Consider the following 18,269-nt stretch of genomic DNA (forward strand, 5'->3'; position numbering starts at 1 on the left):
AGTAGATAATGCTACTGTGGCATTCACGCTGTACTTTTAATTGCCTGAAAAATATTAGGATTCTAATAGCACCCATTGTATACATAACAGAACTTTAAATATTCACTATGCATTATATTGCACAGTAGTTGCTGTTCTGAAAATAACCAAAATGTTGATTATTTGTCCTAGAAAAGTCAAGTAGCATTACCCCCAAGCACAAAATCAGCTGAGACTGTGAAAATAATTTAAGACAAACATGCAAATAGTCTCTTTTGTGCTCAAATAAATTTATTTACAGGCATTCAGATACCATAGTGATGATCACAGTATAAATAGAATAAATCTTATCACACATGTACATTGTACCCATGGAAAATGTTTCTTTACATTTGCAACTATGTGAATTCCCCAAAACTACTAGTGTGTGGAACATTTGCTTATGCAACTTTGACCTCTTCTCTTGCACTTTGCTCATTAATGCATCTCAGCTGGATCATCTTGCAACATTCCAAAATCTTAACCAGCTTTTCAACAGTGAGCAAGAGCCATGAAAAGAACATGCCTTCCCCATGACCCCCACCCCTGCCAAACAAATAATATAAAAACAGATTTAGAATTATACTGTTTCAAAGCCCATGGCTGACACTGTTCAACCCAGAACAACTAAGAGATTTAACTTCCAATACCCCATGAACTGCCAGGGCTAGAAATCTGAAGCTGTATCTCACTGGAGAGGTGAGGTTCCTTATATAATGTTAGTTGCTATCCCTGATGTTTGGAAAGAGATCAGATCTTCTAACTGATATATAGAAAGTTATTTTAGATCAGTGTCTCTCAACCTTTCCAGACTACTGTATTCCTTTCAGGAGTCTGATTTTCCTTGTGTACCCCAAGTTTCACCTCACTTAAAAACTACTTGCTTAAGAAATCAAACATAACACAAAAAAGTCTCACAGCACACTTTTACTGGAAAATGGCTCCCTTTCTCATTTTTACCGTATAATTATAAAATAAATCAATTGGAATATAAATATCGTACTTACATTTCAGTATACAGTATATAAGCCAGTATAAGCAACTCACTGTCTGTATGAAATTTTAGTTCATACTGACTTCACTAGTAGTTTTTATGTAGCCTGTTGTAAAACTAAGCAAATATCTAGATGAGTTGATGTACCCCCTGGAAGACCTCTGAGTACCCCCAAGGGTAAATGTTCTCCTGGTTGAGAACCACAGTTTTAGATCATTTAAAATTGTATTCTACTATTTCTTTCACTCTACAGTCTGTACTTGGTAATTGATATAATCTGATCACAAAGGCAGAAGGATATTAAAAAAACTCAAACCTGAGTCAGAACCTGGGCTTAGTGTACAGTATTGACCTACCACAATGCATACAATAAATAATAACTCTACATGGAGCGGACGAATGGTTATACTGTTCACAGGTGAAAGAGAGGTAGGTTCAAAGCTTCCAACTTTTCTCTTCTCTCTCTTCTTTCTGTCTAACTGGCATTGCCTTTTATTTCACTGTAACTAAAGCAAAGAGAAACCCAGCCTCCCAAATGAACTTTCTTCCCCTGCAGTTTTTTCTATAACAATCTGTCATCCATCAGCAGCAGCAGCCACCTCAGACATGTTATACTGACATTACACATCAGTTATCACATGGGACATACTGGTCTAGCGGCATAGGCGGCAGGTTATATATGTTTGCGGTGCTTGAGCACCAGGAATATTCCGGGCTGGGGGCCCTGCTCCAGCAATATTTGGAGCTGGGTCTCTCCCCCGGCCCTGCCTGGATCGGGCCCCAGCCCCCGCGGGCCTCCCCCCCATCACCCCGCCACATCCCTGCCTGACAGAAAGCAGCATGACACCTCTCCCCTGCCTGCTTGTGCTGCCGGAGCAGAACGGCTCCCGGCAGAACTGCTGTCTGCTGCCCCAGGGTCCTAGTGCCCCCCGCCGCTAACAGCAAGGCAGGCTGCCCTTACCCTGCCCTTCCGCCCTAGCCCTGAGCCTCTCCAACGCCCCAAACCCCTCATCCCCAGCCAGAGCCCTAATCCTCTGCCCCAGCCCTGAGCCCCCTCACATCATGAATCTCTCATCCTCAGCCCCACAGCCCTCACCCCTGCACTCCCTCCTATCCCCAAACTCCATCCCAGAGCATGCACCCCCTCCCCTTACCCCCCCACCCCAGCCCACCCCATCCTCCCTCCCAGAGCCTGCACCCTTCACCCCTTCCTACCCCCCCACCCCCAGCCCAGAGCCTGCACCCCAACTCCGTCCCAAAGCCTGCACCCCTCACCCCCTCCTGCACACCCACCCCCTGCCCCAGCCCGGAGCCTGCACCCAGCACCCAAACTCCATCCCAAAGCTTGTACCCTGCACCCCTCCTGCACCCTAATCCCCAGCCCAGGACCTGCACCCCAGACCTCCCCCCCAACCCCTCCCAGAGCCTTAGGCAGGTGGGGGCGGAGTTGGGGGGGGGCGGGTTCTGGGCACCACCAAAATTTCTACAAACTTGCCACCCATGTCTAGAGGTGATTTTAATTAAAGCTTTAAGCATGAAAGGAAATCCAATAATATCCAAAAATGGCAAAAACAACAAATGCACTATTAACAGACTGCTTTTAATGTAAGGAAAAGGGGAACAAAAAGGGGACATTTAGAAGAAAACCACCATTACATGGTAGACAATCATCTAGAACAGAATGGCTCCCTACCAGTCACACTTGTGTAACTGTAAACTGGAGGAAGCCACATGATGCTTTTATATTTGTATTGAAAACAAAAATAGTACTGCATGCACACACTGGCCAATTAGCCTCTTAACTACACAAGAATCGAAGTTCAGGTTCTCTCAGCAATTGGTTTCTTGCATGTATGCTTTACAATAGGCTCTTCATTTCACCTCCACATAATAAATACAGTTGCTTCCATGTATAGCTCCTTCCATTTGGAAGAATTCAAAAGTATTTTTAAAACCTACCTATTTGCAGGAATTGCTTCACCCATCATTGAAATGCAGCCTCTAGGATGCTGGCCTGGTTGGCCTCCGGGGGCCACCACAAGATAGTGTTAAATAGTAATAATACTAGATGGACAGAATGCAGAGTCTTTTTAACATTGCATTGCTATGCTAAACAACAGTCTAGGGATGAAGAGAAGAATACTATTCTAATCAATTGGTAGTGCAGATGGAATTTAAGTAAACATAATGCAGTTACCCAAACTAAAACATACTTTGGGAGTATTTGGAGGGAGGCAGATCTTCAATTGGACAAGACTTTTGATTTTGCATCTCAAAACAATATCTCTTATTGCACCTTAAAATGAGGCTTAGGTGTTGGTTCAGCACTGACTTAGATAGGAGAGAGTCAAAGTTTCAATGAATTTGGTAACAATCTACTTTTACCTTGATCATCATCTCTAATGAGACCTGATCCTGCTGAGCTTGTGAGCACCCAGAAGACCTCTGTCTGAGTAATAGGGTCACAGCAATCATCAAACACTATGCCATGTTGCATACTATTTGGCAAATTCAATGTGGCCCAAGGAAAGGAAATGTGCTCTTGCAATAAACCTAGAGACACACACACACAGCATTTTTATGATGATGTTACTTAAGATGACTTTGTGGACAGCCCTGGTGAAAGATTGGAGTGGATGTGAGGGCTATTTCACCATAACCAATTAGTATAATATAGTATTACTAAAATTAACATAACATTAATGGAGGCATGACAATTTTATCTCAGAAACTGCAACTGTGCTTTCCAAACTTAAATACCTCAGTGGATTTGAGAGGAGTTGTGCAAATAAAATTGTTAGTCTAATTAAGGAGGGTGAGCAGCTCACAACAAAAAAGACAGATCATTAGAATGACTGGCACTATCAGGTACCTAAAGATCCACCATTTTAAGCCCTGAATCAGCAAGGCCACCGAAGCATATGCTTAACTTTAAGCACTTGTAGTCCCATTGCTTAAAGCTGGGATTACTCATATTATGTAACTATGCACACGCTTAAGAAATGTGCAGAACTGGAGCCATAAAGATTAAGTGAATTGTAATACATGGATTTTGGATTTAAGACTTTTGTTGTGTTTTTAAGATAGCTAATGATTTATGGCATATTCGGTTTGGGAAATGAGACAGTTCTCACACCCATATACACAATTTTTTCCTACTTAGCTATTTCCCAGCATGGATTTCTTATTATTTTCATCCAGATGCAGGATAGCATAAAGCAGCTGTTTTTGCAAGTAGCGTCAGCAGGGAGTATTTTTGTATGGTTCCCAGGCCCTTGGCCAGCAAGGGCTCACTCACTGTGTTAAGGGGTGACTGAAATCCTCATTTTCTAGGATGTTATGAGGTTGATCGGACTGCTCTTACTGGACTGGGATCATTGCAGGACCTCTGTATTAAACAGTTTGCCTTATGTAGCAGGGTTTGAGGAGGACCTTGACATAGTTTCCCGCAAGTACCAGAGTCAGTCTGTCTCATCAGTCATTGACGAGAATTGATTCATACTGTGCTATATCCTGTTATCATGTCAGCCTCCCCCACGAGAGCAAAATGCAAAACATTAGTGCTCAAGGAACACAGAGGAGCACTTGGCTGCAGAGTGGTGCACATGGCTTCTTAAAACGAGGCACTGCAGTTCACAATGGTGCTCGCAGAGTCAGTGGGAGCAGGAGCAGCTGTTATCTATAACCACCACTTTTGTTTTCCTCTGGCACCTCAGCATGCAAGTTAGACCAATTTAGATTCAATGCGAGTGCACTCACCTAAGGCAAACCCCTTCACAGTTGGGCATGGCACAGCATTTCTTTCCTCATCAGTACCCCTTGATGATAACAGCTTCAGACCTGTGGTGGTCTCTCTTCATGTGACTGAGACCTCCAGCCAGATCGCTTTAAAGTCTTTCCCCTTTAAAGGTAACAGTATCCCACTCAAACAGTACCCCACTTGACACTGGTCATCAATATGACATCTTCTGCCCCTCCGGGGCTCCTCTTCTGTTCTACCTCCCTGTCAGAATAGTGACCCTAGAGAGTCTTTCTGGAGTCATTTAAAAAAACATTAAAAGCAACTGTGGCCCCTTCCTCAGGCTCAAGCTTAGGCTTAGGTTTTTAGTCTATCCTGAGGCCTCCCTGTCTCTCCATTCTACTGAAGAACACTAACTCTCAGGAGACTTGCTCCTAGTCTGGATCCTCACAACTACAGTCTGCCTATCAGCCTTCCCTCCGGCCCACTTCAGAAATTTTCTGCTACCATCTTAAATCATAACTAGGGTATAAACTCCTCCCCCAGTTCCTTTGTTATTATCCAGTAAAAGACTAGAAAGACTCTTTTCCTTCTCACCCTGCAGCCTCCTTCTACCCTCAGTTTCCTCCCTTCATAGAAACTGCCTAGCTCTTCCCCCAGCTGGGACTCATCATTAATTGGGCCTGGTCCTCCTCTGGGTGCAAACAGATGTGTCAATTAGCCGCTCAGGCCCACATTAACCATTTCAACATCAGTGCCCCATCACACTCTACTACACATGTGGGGGGCCAAGAGCCATCGAACCAAATTGTAAACCCTGTATATGATGGAAACCACTTCAAGTCAGGGGGTGCAGCAACACCCATAGCACCCGCAGTTCCCCCACCCATGTACACATGGCTACAGCAAGTGTTTGTGGTATAGGAGGGTGTCTCAGGGTGGGCTGACCCTTTAAGGGAGGTGGACTCAGTCTACCAGTGCCTTTGCAGGTGCCTGCCCAGGTGATGGGTTTGGAAGCAGATAAAAGAGAACCTGCTCAGCTTATTTGGGGGATTTGGTGTCACAGAGACACCCTTGTAGGCATGCAGGGTCAGAGAGGACTGAAGCAAAACCTTTCTAGCTCAGTTGCCATCTTTCAGACAATAAATAAGCACCTTGACTTTCACAATAAGCCAAAAATCAAACTAATCCCATTTCAAAACAAGGCCAAAACAAGCTAATCCCTAAGAACCCCAACACTCTCTGTGACTAGATTCCCCCCAGCGTACAGTCTGGGACTGTGGTGGGCCTGTTGTGCACCCCTGACTCTCTCCCTTGCTTGCCCCCTGCTTGCTGGGAGGTGATAAAAAAGGTACAAGCAAAAAGGCAAAAACTAGCCAGCAAGCAACTCACAAGCCAATTAAGCCAAAAACAAGCCCAATTTCTGGGGTTTTTTTTCATGGGTTTGGCGTGTCTACTTTCTGGCCACACTAGATAGAAGAACCTGGCTGGAGCTACTTGCAGTGAGAGGCAAGAGCAGACACCTTAAGGTGAAGATGTTTGAGGAAATGGATTTTGGGAAGGAGCTGTTGAGCCCAGCAGGGGCTAAAGACACTCTGAAGTCAGGGAAAGACTTGTTTTGATTTTAAGTTGACATTTGACCTGTGAAGTAGTTTTAATACAACAGACCAAGAGTCTGGGTGCAGTTATTGGGAAGACCAAGAAAGGGAAACTGAGGTAATGGCTGAGTGTGACACCAATCAGGTAAGGTCCTTTTACAGAGTCTGTGTAAGAGGCTCTAACAGAATATACATCACGTTAGGTATTTCTAATTTGGGTGCAATACTTTAAGCAGTTGAGTGCCCCCGATGCCACCACCAATTCCTGCAGAAGTTGGGTTTCTTTTAGTCAAGTACTAAGGGAGCCAAATACTTCTTATCTGAGGCGATCATAGCTCCTGGTGTTTATGATGGCAGACTGTGAATCAACAAAAAAACAACATTTCTCCCAATTGCTAAGTTCTAGAGCTGGTTGAAACTTAGAATTTAAGTTCAATAGGAAATTCCAATATTAAGAAATTTCCTGTTGTCCCATATTGGAACAAAAAGTTGACATTTCCAACCCTTTGCACCATCCCCCCAAAATGAAAAGTTTTTAAAAAAAATTATTCTGAAAGGATTGAAAGAGCTTATCAGAAGACTACTTTGAGAATTTTATATTATATTACATGCTAATATAATGATGAAAAATGAGTACTTCAACCTTGTTGAAACAGAGCATTTGGGTAATCTTTTGTCAAAAACTTCAATAAAATAAATACATTCTCTCAAAATGTTTTGATTTTGTTGTATCAGCTGTTTCAGATAGAGAAGGGTTCTGTCAGAATATTTGCAACCAACTCCACTAGCTTCTCTGTTTTTTGAAAAGCCTGTGTAATCCTTCTCTCCACAGCAGCAGGCTGTGCTGATCTTTTTCCGATGTTTTAATTCTGTTGGTCACAGTTGCTATTCCTGTACTTGGTTACTTGTTTCCTTTTTCAAATACCAAAAATATTTCAGTTTGCTTAGATGTACAGTAGTATGTTGGTATGAACATTCGGGAACTTCCTTTTCTGAGTTTTGTGGTACAACACTGTTCCAAAAGCAGCATCCTTCCAGTAAGAGCATGCAAACAGGCACCAGCCCAAAAACATCATATTGTCATGTGTGAAAATAACATGAGTTTGAAGAGTCCTTGGAATTCCTTTCTTACTCCTGTATCTGGAGTGCAGCTAAAAGAGGCACCATATATCCCAGTTTAAAGTATTAACCCTTCCCCATTTCACACACTCAAAAGACAGATTTATGCAGCAGATTAATTTTCTGTCTCCTTTTAGGCTAGTTTTGTTCTTGCTGCCCAACGTGGAGGAGCAATGAGCTGTAGTCTGTAGGGTTGGACAGTAAAGACACAAGAAAAACAGTCTAGGATAGCTGAGTGTGTGCCGACAGCTTCTGTGATACAGGAAAGTGGAACCTGGCTTTTGCACATCTGCTCACAAACGAATAAATCACTGCCCAACACCCAACAGTGCCAGTGGCATATGAAAGAAGAGGACTGGGCTTAAATTAGTTCAATCTTTGTTTTGCTGCTAGGTTTGCTATCTCGAGGAGCTCACTCAAAGTCCAAGTGATAAATTAAAACACACAATTTAAGAGTTTGAGATTCTGAACTAGACTTCAGAGGCACAGCAGAGGGAATTTACCTCTAAATAACATACACCCAAGGGTATTAATAGAGAAACTATGATAACCAGGTAACTTTCTCTGGAAAAGAAAGTTATTTCCTGACACTCCACCAAAATCATATCAGCAGGAAATGCATTAGTGTTTCACTTTAAGGAATGATATATGATTCTGATAAACAGTGTGGTGGCTCAAAATCTATTAAAAAACACACGGAATTACCTGTGTAAAAATGAAGTCAGCCATTCAGAAAGATCTTGCGTCCCAATGGGGAAAATGAGAAATATGCTTTTGCAAGACTACCAATACATCTCCCTAAACGTGACAAAAATAGACATGGTTGTTCCCATAAAAACTATGTTCCACTTTCCAGTACAAATGGAAATCTAATTAGGACCCCAAGTCCTGTGCTGCCTTGGACGCAGCCCTCAGGAAGTATCAGACCATTAGATAACCTAAGTCACTTTTATTGAGAGTGAACTCTTCCTGAAAACAAAACAGCAGCAGCGATTCTTGCTGATTGATGTGTTCACAGCAAGCTCAGGAGGCCCCAAGCACTGCCAGGATTTTTCACACTTTTGGTCTCATACCAGTTTAGCACCATTGGCGCTAGCAACGATCAGAGCCCTAATGCAAGTCAGGTACAGACATTGTTATGATCATGTCTTAGAGCCGCAGGCGGGATATATGCCATAGTGGTAAGAACACCTGAACACAGTCTACACCAGTGCTTCCACCATTGTAAGCGCTAGTGAAGCTGCACCAGTGTTAGACCAAGTGTGGGAGTTCAGTCTACACTGAACAGTTGCGGAGAAGGCTAGTATGGTTGGTGATCATGTTTGGAATAATTCTTAAATATGGCTACAGGCCTTGTACCAGTGGAACATGTTTTGCGTCCAAACTTGAGATGTTTAAAATTGAGGAAACAGCGCTAGACCACTATGGTATGGGAGTGAGTGTATGGCAGAGTTTTGTTAACAATATAATCCTCTCCATACTGGACAGAGAAATTCTGCAACAAACAGGATTGTTGTTGGCAAGTAGTTATATGTTCAAGCAGTAGCTAGAGTTACACAAGCACTGATACAGACTTAACCACTCAGTCTTACGTCATCCTTCAAAATGAACAGGAGCTACATGGACTTGAAGTATTTAACCAAAACTATGCCACCAATTTTTTGTTTCCTTTGAAAATATGCCACTTTCAAAAATCATTGTTATCAACTGAGTTGAATGGACCTGTTCAATAAAGTTTTCAAAATATAAATCCCAATAAATACATGTTAATGCTTTTTGCAACAAAGTTCCAATCTTGAAACTAAAACTATGAAATTCAACTTTGCTGATACTGCCCACTTCCAACTACATCTCCAAGGAAGTAATTTTTCCTTTTGTTCCTCTTTTAAATTCATCACTTCTTTCACCCAGCCTTCTCTTGCTGGCAGGAATATTCAGTGCCAGGTGCCCTGCTCCAGCAATGCACCTGCCCTCCACTAATGGCAAGGCAGGCTGCTGAGCCCCCAACACCCCAAACCCCTCATCCCCAGCCAGAGCCCTCATCCCCGCACCTAATCCTCATCCCCAGCCAGAGCCCTCATCCCCGCACCTAATCCTCTGCCCCAGCCAGAGCCCTCATCCCCCTAATCCTCTGCCCCAGCCAGAGCCCTCATCCCTAACCCTCATCCCCCGCCCGAGCCCTCATCCCCCCTCACCCTAATCCTCATCCCCAGCCAGAGCCCTCATCCCCCCGCACCCTAATCCTCCACCCCAGCCAGAGCCCTCATCCCCCCGCACCCTAATCCTCATCCCCAGCCAGAGCCCTCATCCCCCCGCACCCTAATCCTCAACCCCAGCCAGAGCCCTCATCCCCCCGCACCCTAATCCTCATCCCCAGCCAGAGCCCTCATCCCCCCGCACCCTAATCCTCTGCCCCAGCCAGAGCCCTCATCCCCCCGCACCCTAATCCTCAACCCCAGCCGAGCCCTCATCCCCGCACCCTAATCCTCAACCCCAGCCAGAGCCCTCATCCCCGCACCTAATCCTCAACCCCAGCCGGAGCCCTCATCCCCCCGCACCCTAATCCTCATCCCCAGCCAGAGACCTCATCCCCCCGCACCCAAATCCACAACCCCACCCACAGCCCTCATCCCACCGCACCCTACTCCTCAACCCCCGCCAGAGCCCTCCTCCCCCCGCACCCTAATCCTCAGCCCCAGTCAGAGCCCTCATCCCCCCGCACCCTAATCCTCAGCCCCAGTCAGAGCCCTCATCCCCCCGTGCCCTAATCCTCAGCCCCAGCCCTGAGCCCCCCTGCATCATGAACCCTTCATCCCCCAGCCCCAGCCAGACCCCTAATCCCCGCGCACCCTAAGCCTCATCCCCAGCCAGAGACCTCATCCCCCCTCACCCTAATCCTCACCCCCCGCCGAAGCCCTCATCCCCCCGCACCCTACTCCTCAGCCCCAGTCAGATACCTCAGCCCCCCGCACCCTAATCCTCAGCCCCAGTCAGAGCCCTCATCCCCCCGCGCCCTAATCCTCAGCCCCAGCCCTAAGCCCCCCTGCATCATGAACCCTTCATCCCCCAGCCCCAGCCAGAACCCTAATCCCCTCGCACCCTAATCCTCATCCCCAGCCAGAGACCTCATCCCCCCGCACCCTAATCCTCAACCCCAGCCGGAGCCCTCATCCCCCTGCACCCTAATCCTCAGCTCCAGCCAGAGCCCTCATCCCCCCGCGCCCTAATCCTCAGCCCCAGCCAGAGCCCTAATCCCCGCGCACCCTAATCCTCAGCTCCAGCCAGAGCCCTCATCCCCCCGCGCCCTAATCCTCATCCCCAGCCAGAGCCCTCATCCCCCCGCGCCCTAATCCTCAGCCCCAGCCAGAGCCCTCATCCCCCCGCACCCTAATCCTCAACCCCAGCCAGAGCCCTCATCCCCCCGCACCCTAATCCTCAACCCCAGCCGGAGCCCTCATCCCCCTGCACCCTAATCCTCAGCTCCAGCCAGAGCCCTCATCCCCCCGCGCCCTAATCCTCATCCCCAGCCAGAGCCCTCATCCCCCGCGCCATAATCCTCAGCCCCAGCCCTGAGCCCCCCTGCATCATGAACCCTTCATCCCCCAGCCCCAGCCAGAACCCTAATCCCCTCGCACCTTAATCCTCTGGCCCAGCCCTGAGCCCCACCGCGCAACATGAACCCCTCATCCCCCTGCACCCTAATCCTCTGCCCCAGCTCTGAGCCCCCTCCTGCATCATGAATCCCTCATCCTCAGCCCCCCAACCCTCACCCCTGTACTCCCTCCTATCCCCAAACTCCCTCCCCAAAAGGTGCACCCCCTCCCCCTTCCCACACACCCCTTCCCAACCCCAAACTCCATCCCAAAGCCTGCACCGTTCACCCCCTCCTGCACACCAACTCCCTGCCCCAGCCCAGAGCCTGCACCCAGCAACCAAACTCCATCCCAAAGCCTGCACCCTGCACCTCTCCTGCACCCTAATCCCCAGCCCAGGATCTGCACCCCAGACCTCCCCCGTCAAGCCCCCTCCCAGAGCCTTAGGCAGGTGGGGGCGGAGGTTGGGGGGGCGGAGTTGGGGGTCAGGTTCTGGGCACCACCAAAATTTCTACAAACTTGCCACCCATGCTTGCTGGTGTCCTACAACTTAGGCTAGCTAGTCTCCCTTCAGATACTAAGTGTTTTTCAACAACTTCCCTTCCATTAGTTGTATGTTGCACATCCTTTACAAGTAAATATGGTATCCCTGAGCTTAATTATCTAATAATATTTCATTATTAGAAATATTGATTATTATTAAAGTGTTATTTGTATTGTGGTAGCACCTAGAGGCCCCAACTAGAATCACGTGCTTAACTTTACTTGAGCACATGCAAATGTTTTGTTTGAATGCCTTGTCTAAATTTCCACAGGAAGTCTGTGGCAGATCCTAATCTCCTAAGTGCTAGTCCAGCCCTTAACCACAAGGCTGTCTTTCCCCTCCTAAGGATTCTTACACATTTTGAATGGAGACTGGATTTCTCTGTTTGTTCACAAAGCAGCTGCATTGCCCCTGTAAGCTATCATGCTGATGTGCCTTACCCTGAAGTATGGGGCTGGGGATCACCTCTTGGGGTGAGAGTATTGTTCTCTTCATGTTCATTCTGTCCTTTTCCTTTCTAATGAATCTCCCAATAAGGCTGACAGTACCTTTGTGATATGAGCATCTGCTCACTATACTCCAGCTGACACCACGACTCATTTCACATAGGTCACATATTGATAAGTGGGGCTAGATTTAATTTGCTGAACTGAAGGTAAAAGACTGTAATACAAGTAGAGGTGGTTTCGTTAGTCCATATGTGATATTACAGTCTTAATGGGGCCAGACTGCAGTTATAATCTCCTGTAGTACAGTAACAGCTGATAAATCCGCTTTGCAACCTGGGATTGCAACAGAGCTACCTTTCAAGTACATTTCCTATTACCACCACTAGATGTCATATTTTTATATATTTTAAAGTGGATGATTACATTAAAAATATTCCCTCACACTTTTACAACACAAATACATTCTTTTGATCTCCCATCTTTGCAGGCAAAAATTTTTGAGCACTTGACTATAAACTATAATGCCTAGGTCTTAATTCCAAGGTTGCCAGGTTTTTATTTTCCTTCCTCTGCTCTGCCATTTTCCCTGTGTTGCACCATTTTACCGTTACCTGAGGAAGATACCAAGAAGTTCCAACTCCAGATTTTATTCCATGAATCAGCCAGTATAAAATATATTGACATCATTCACCACAAACCATTGCCAAATCACTATTGCCTTGCATTTCTTCCTGGTGGAGAATACTGAGATCTCACTCAATGAGAACACTGAATAATATGCCATTTTTGACTAAAGAAAGGCCATGTCTCCCCCTGACAGAGTCCAACACACAATTCTGTTCCAGATGTGGATGCTGCGGAATGTACATGATGCTGGAGCAGGTACCTGAAAAGAGCTTTGTTTGTATGAAGTGGTGATTGATAGAGCTGAGGGAAGAGAAGATCTGAGGTTTGGAGATGTAGATGGAAACTATAGTTGAGTTTCAAAGGGAATTTGTGCAGATGATGGAGGGAAGGAAAGAGGAGGCTGAAGGGAAAAGTCAAGACTCACAGATGCAAACTGGACTGAAGAAATCTGAGGAGAGATTCCTGGGTGAGGAAAGTGGCCAGTGGAAACATGCGACTACAAGAACCAGGCAGAGGAAAAGTCTGGATAGTGAAGAAGAAATCATGCTCAGGAAGAGGTTTGCTGAGTTGGAAAATCAAGAAGGGGCACACAGCAGGCAGTAACTGAAGGTAGAAGGGCAAGGAAGTGAAGAGTAACTAATCCTATAAGAAGAGGTGAAGAGCCAAAAAGAAGGAAGGCCGAAGAATCACACCATCACCAGGAAAAAAGGCAAATCTATGTAAATGGTGACTCCCTACTAAGAAGAACAGACAGGCCTGTCACCAGAGCTAATCCGGAGAACAGAAGGGTGTGCTGTCTGCCAAGCTAAGATATGGGATGTGGACCTGTGGCTGAAGAGGAAGCTAATAGGAGCAGGAAAGAATCCACGGATTGGCCTTCACATGGGAACAAATGATACAGCTAGATTCTTGTTGGAACCTATCAAGGGAGACTAAGCCAGGCTGGGGAAGACACTTAAGGAAATGGAGATAAAACAAGATTATGATGATCAACAGATGGCACAGGCAGTGGTATTATAAGGGGAGCTTTGGGATGTTTGACCTCTGGGAGGCATTCATGGACAGAGGACTGTTCTCATGGGATGGACTCCACTTGAGTAGGGAGGAAAATAAACTTCTGGGATGGAAGTTGGCACAACTGATTTAAAAAGCTTTAAACTAGGAACTTGGGGGAGATGGTTGGGAGTTGCTCATGTAATCTCCAATGATTCTAACATTGAGTGGGAGGAAAATCAAAGAAAGAAAGGATACAGCAATGGAGAAAGGAATAGCTGTGGTTAGGAGCATGGACATTAAGAGGAAAGATAGTTTCATTGGTATCAGCACTAACAGTCAGGTAAACGATACTGGCAATAGAATGATTATGCCCAATTAGGTGAGGAATCTGGGCAAAGCCAATGCAAGGAGTCTGGGTAACAAAATGGAGGAACTAGAACTACAGATCAGGGATAACAGAAACATGGTGGAATAGTAGCCATGACTGAAATACGGGTATTGAAGGGTGTGCTGTTCAGGAAAGACAGAAATAAAGTGCTGGTGTAGCAGCACTGTATGTGAAGATATGCCCTTGGTGTGCATGTGGCATTTGGGTTATGAAGACTTCTCACTTCCTCAGTATATCAGACCAACATTTATACCACATCCTGCTACACCTTCATCACTAAAATATCCTGAACTAGAACTTGTCATATTTTTCATTGTGAATCATTTTTCTGATGAATTTAGTCCCTTTTTCTGTTTGCTTGTATTATTGTTCATAATTTCCCAACTATCCCTTTATGGAAACAAATTATAGCCAATAGGTTCTTTGAGAACTGCTCTTGTTCACATACAATCATCCTTGTTTGCATGCAAATGAAGGTATTCGTACAAAGGATAGCCTATTCCCCAACCATTTGTGTCAACAGAAATGTGTGTGTGTGAATGTTTGTGAACAGCAAGTCAAAAGGGAATGTGGCTGAAGCTGTTCAGAATCAGAAAGACCCTTCACAAACACTATTTCACAGAATTTGCCACCCAACTCTAAGCTGAAGATGTACACCTGCTAAATCAGAGAAATGAGTTGAGTTTATCAGCCTAAGAATAACTGGTTTCTAATATTCAGAGAATCCTCATTCTTCTCATAACAGAGTCTACCACACAACTTTTTTGTATCTAAGATATTTGTATATGGTCCTGTTATAACATCTGAACACCTCACAATCTTCAGTCCTCACAACACCCCTGTGAATTAGGGAAGTCCTCTTACCCCCATTTTACAGATGGGAGATTGAAGCACAAAGAGACTAAGTGACGTGCTCAAGGTCCTTGTGACAGAGTGCTGCAAACCAGCAGCTGAACCAGCACTCAGGTCACTGTAAATCCAAATAGTTCTCCTGGAGATGCCTGATTGAAAGAAGAAATGGCTAAATACTAGTTCTGCCTGAGCTGAGGAGAGATAATGAGCCTTTTAAAAGAGCACAGGAAGGAAGTGCAGGAGGAGGAGAGGAGGGAAGGAAGGGGAGGACAGGACTGCAGAGCTGAGCCCAAATAAAGGGAGATCTCTGCCTGGTGATATCTCTTCCCCCATTTATGATTGTACAACATTGTAAATAGGAATTGCTGCATGGGACTATAAGAGGGCAGTGTTAGTGAAATAAATAAAATATACTATGTAGGTGTTAGAGCCATTTATACAAGAAGATAGGAGTGAAGGGCTGTATGCTGTCATGGTCCTACAGAAAGTCTATGGTAGAACAAGGACTTGAACCAAGTCACCAGAGTCCCAGACTAATGCTCTATCAGTTGAGAACCCATCATTCATAGACATGGTGACCTCTTACCTCCTTTTTATCCTGGTAGGCACCAACATCAACATTCCACTGTGGGCACTATAGCTGTATGAAGTGGCCTGGATCTAGATACCCAGTGTGAAGATTGATCCACTCCCTCAAAAAATGCTTTTACATCTCTTCTGGTATTGACCATTTTTCCTTCCCAGCATCACAGGTGAAACCATGCATCAGCTACAGCTTCTACTGTAGAACAAGTACAGAGACCAGGTGCTTTGAGATCTGGAGTCTTGACATCTGCTAACCAGCAATATTCTGTCAGAGAATTAGAGACTGATACATATATATGGACACCCGAAAAACAGCACATCTACTGTGCAGAGTAGACAATTTACTTTCACATCTATCAAGTCTTATCAATCCTTTTGAACACTAACCCTTGAGAATATTATGTTGGGCTGACCATTTGAACCAGTACAATTTTCTGGTGCACAGTTTACACCAGGGAAGAACACCACATGACTGGCTTTCTCTCTTAACATTTGGTAGTCCCTTTTGATTCCATCAGCATAGTACATGCATTTTTGGAGGCAGATATTCCAAAGTTCCCACGTGGTCCCATGAAACTTTGGTGTGGAGTTGTCCAGTCATGTCAGGCATCCCACCAAAGCCCATAGTTTCTTCCCTATATCTGGACTCACCAAAGCAATGAAGCCTTAGGCCTATGATTGTCATCTAGAAATAGAACAGAAAATAACTCTCAGTATTGGACATTAGGAAAAACTTCCTGTCAGGGTGGTTAAGCACTAGAACAAATTGCCTAAGGAGGTTGTGGAATCTCCATCATTGGAGATTTTTAAGAGCAGGTTAGACAAACACCTGTCAGGGATAGTCTAGATAATACTTAGTCCTGCCATGTGTGCAGGGGGCTGGACTAGATCACCTCTCGACGTCCCTTCCAGTTCTACGATTCTATTGTCAGGTGATGACAAGATCAGCAATATAAATATATCACTTTCTGGTCAGATTCTGAGAATCTTAACAAGCAATATGGTATGTGTGCAAAGCGAAAAGTCCAGAAAATCCCCAGTATTATCAGATGATGACAAGGTCAGCAGTATAAATACATCATTTTGTGATCACATACTGAGAACCTTATCAAGCAATATGGCATGTTTGCAAAGCAAACAATCCAGAGAATCCCCACTATCTCTATTTGAGCTAAAGTCTGACCCTTTTCAGATTTCCAGTGGTCTTCTATAGAGTTATCATATTTCAAGTTCCCAAATAAAGGACACTGCCAAGAGGAGGGTGTGGGAGAGCGGGTGCTGGAGGGGACATTTTGGGGGTGCTGGAAGGGTGTGTGTATACTGGGAGGTGTATTGGAGGTGCTGGAGGCGTGTGTGTGCTGAGTGGGATACCTGGATGGTGCTGGAGGGGTGTGTGTTTATTGGGAGTATTGGAGGGATAATTTGGGGGGTGCTGGAAGGATGTGTACACTGGTAAAAGGTATTTAGGATGCTGGATGGGTGTTTATGTACTGGGAGAACAATTTGGGGGAGGTGCTGGAGGGGTGTGTGTATGTACTGGGAGGGTGTATTTGGGGGATTCTGGAGGGTATATTTGGGGGTGCTGGAGGCTGTATACATATGGGGAGGGGTACTTGGGAGGTTCTATAGAGGTGTGTGAAGGGAGGGGTATTTGGGGATGCTAGAGAGGTGTGTGTACTGGGAGAGGTATTTGGGGATGGTGCTGGAGGGGGCATTTGAGGGGTACTGGAGTGGTGTGTGTACTGGGAGTGAGTATTTGGGGGTGCAGGAAGAGTGTGTATTTGTACTGGGAGGAGCATTTGGGGGTGCTAGAGGGGGATGTTGGAGTGATGTGTGTGTGTACTGGGAGGGGGTATTTAGGAGGTGATGGAAGGGTTTTGGGTACTGGGCGGGGGTATTTGGTGTGGTGCTATAGGGGATGGGGTACTAGGAGGGATATTTGAGGGGTGCTGGAAGGGGTGACTTCCAGCGATCTCTGTGACTTCAGCCAGTGGTGTCCGGGAGCTGCAGGGTCCATTGGGGGTACCCTGGAGCTCCTGGCTGCCACAGGCAACAGGGCCCCCTAGGCTGCATCTGCCTAGCCACTGCAGGCGATGTGGGGACCACACAGCTGAGCTCCCCATTTTGTGATGGATATTTTTAGTAAAAGTCACAGACAGGTCATGGGTAATAAAGAAAAATTAATGGAAGCCTGTGACCTGTCCGTGACTTTTACTAAAAATATCCATGACAAAATATTAGCTTTATTCATAGCCACCCACTTTAAACCATAGTGGAAAAAAATGGCTCATAACCATGAGAGGAATCAATACTAAAACTGGCAGAGAGTCCTGTGGTACCTTATAGACTAACAGACGTATTGGAGCATGAGCTTTCGTGGGTGAATACCCACTTCGTCGGATGCATGATACTAAAACTATCCTTTTTCAGGGACATCTGGGAGGCTCTTCTATCAACTCCCATTAATACAACCTCGGCTACGAATTCGTGAACACTTAGCAGAAACTCTGAACCAAATGTTTAGGGTAAAACATACCAGATCCCTGTACAGGGAACTTTTGAACCTTCTACCAGGAGAAAAAAATTTGTTGCCTGCTCCAAGCGGCTAGAGCTTGTGCTCCTTAGGATAGTCTTTGGTTTTGTTTTAGCCAATTAAATGTGTTATTGTAACCTTCCCTGCTACCTCATTGGTGGAAAACTAGAGGACTGAAGAAGCAAGGAGCAGATAGGAAAGTAGTTGTCAGTTGTTAGCTAAAACAGAATTATT

The 18,269-nt window shown here is 45.5% G+C and overlaps 2 protein-coding genes across 11 annotated transcripts in view; one reads left to right on the forward strand and one right to left on the reverse strand.

Moving 5' to 3' along the window:
- Window positions 1–5,327, reverse strand: part of DNTT (DNA nucleotidylexotransferase) — a 212,132-nt gene extending 206,805 nt beyond the window's left edge. For both annotated transcript variants that reach the window (XM_039482983.1, XM_039482981.1), the window contains exon 1: window positions 4,772–5,327. The gene's annotated coding sequence lies outside the window, so the exon portion shown is untranslated. The remainder of the gene's footprint in view (window positions 1–4,771) is intronic.
- The window catches only part of BLNK (B cell linker), a 153,569-nt gene that overhangs the window by 23,240 nt on the left and 112,060 nt on the right, over window positions 1–18,269 (forward strand). The window lies entirely within an intron of this gene.

Source organism: Mauremys reevesii, linkage group 7, assembly GCF_016161935.1.
Source record: "Mauremys reevesii isolate NIE-2019 linkage group 7, ASM1616193v1, whole genome shotgun sequence".
NCBI classification, from domain to species: Eukaryota; Metazoa; Chordata; order Testudines; family Geoemydidae; genus Mauremys; species Mauremys reevesii.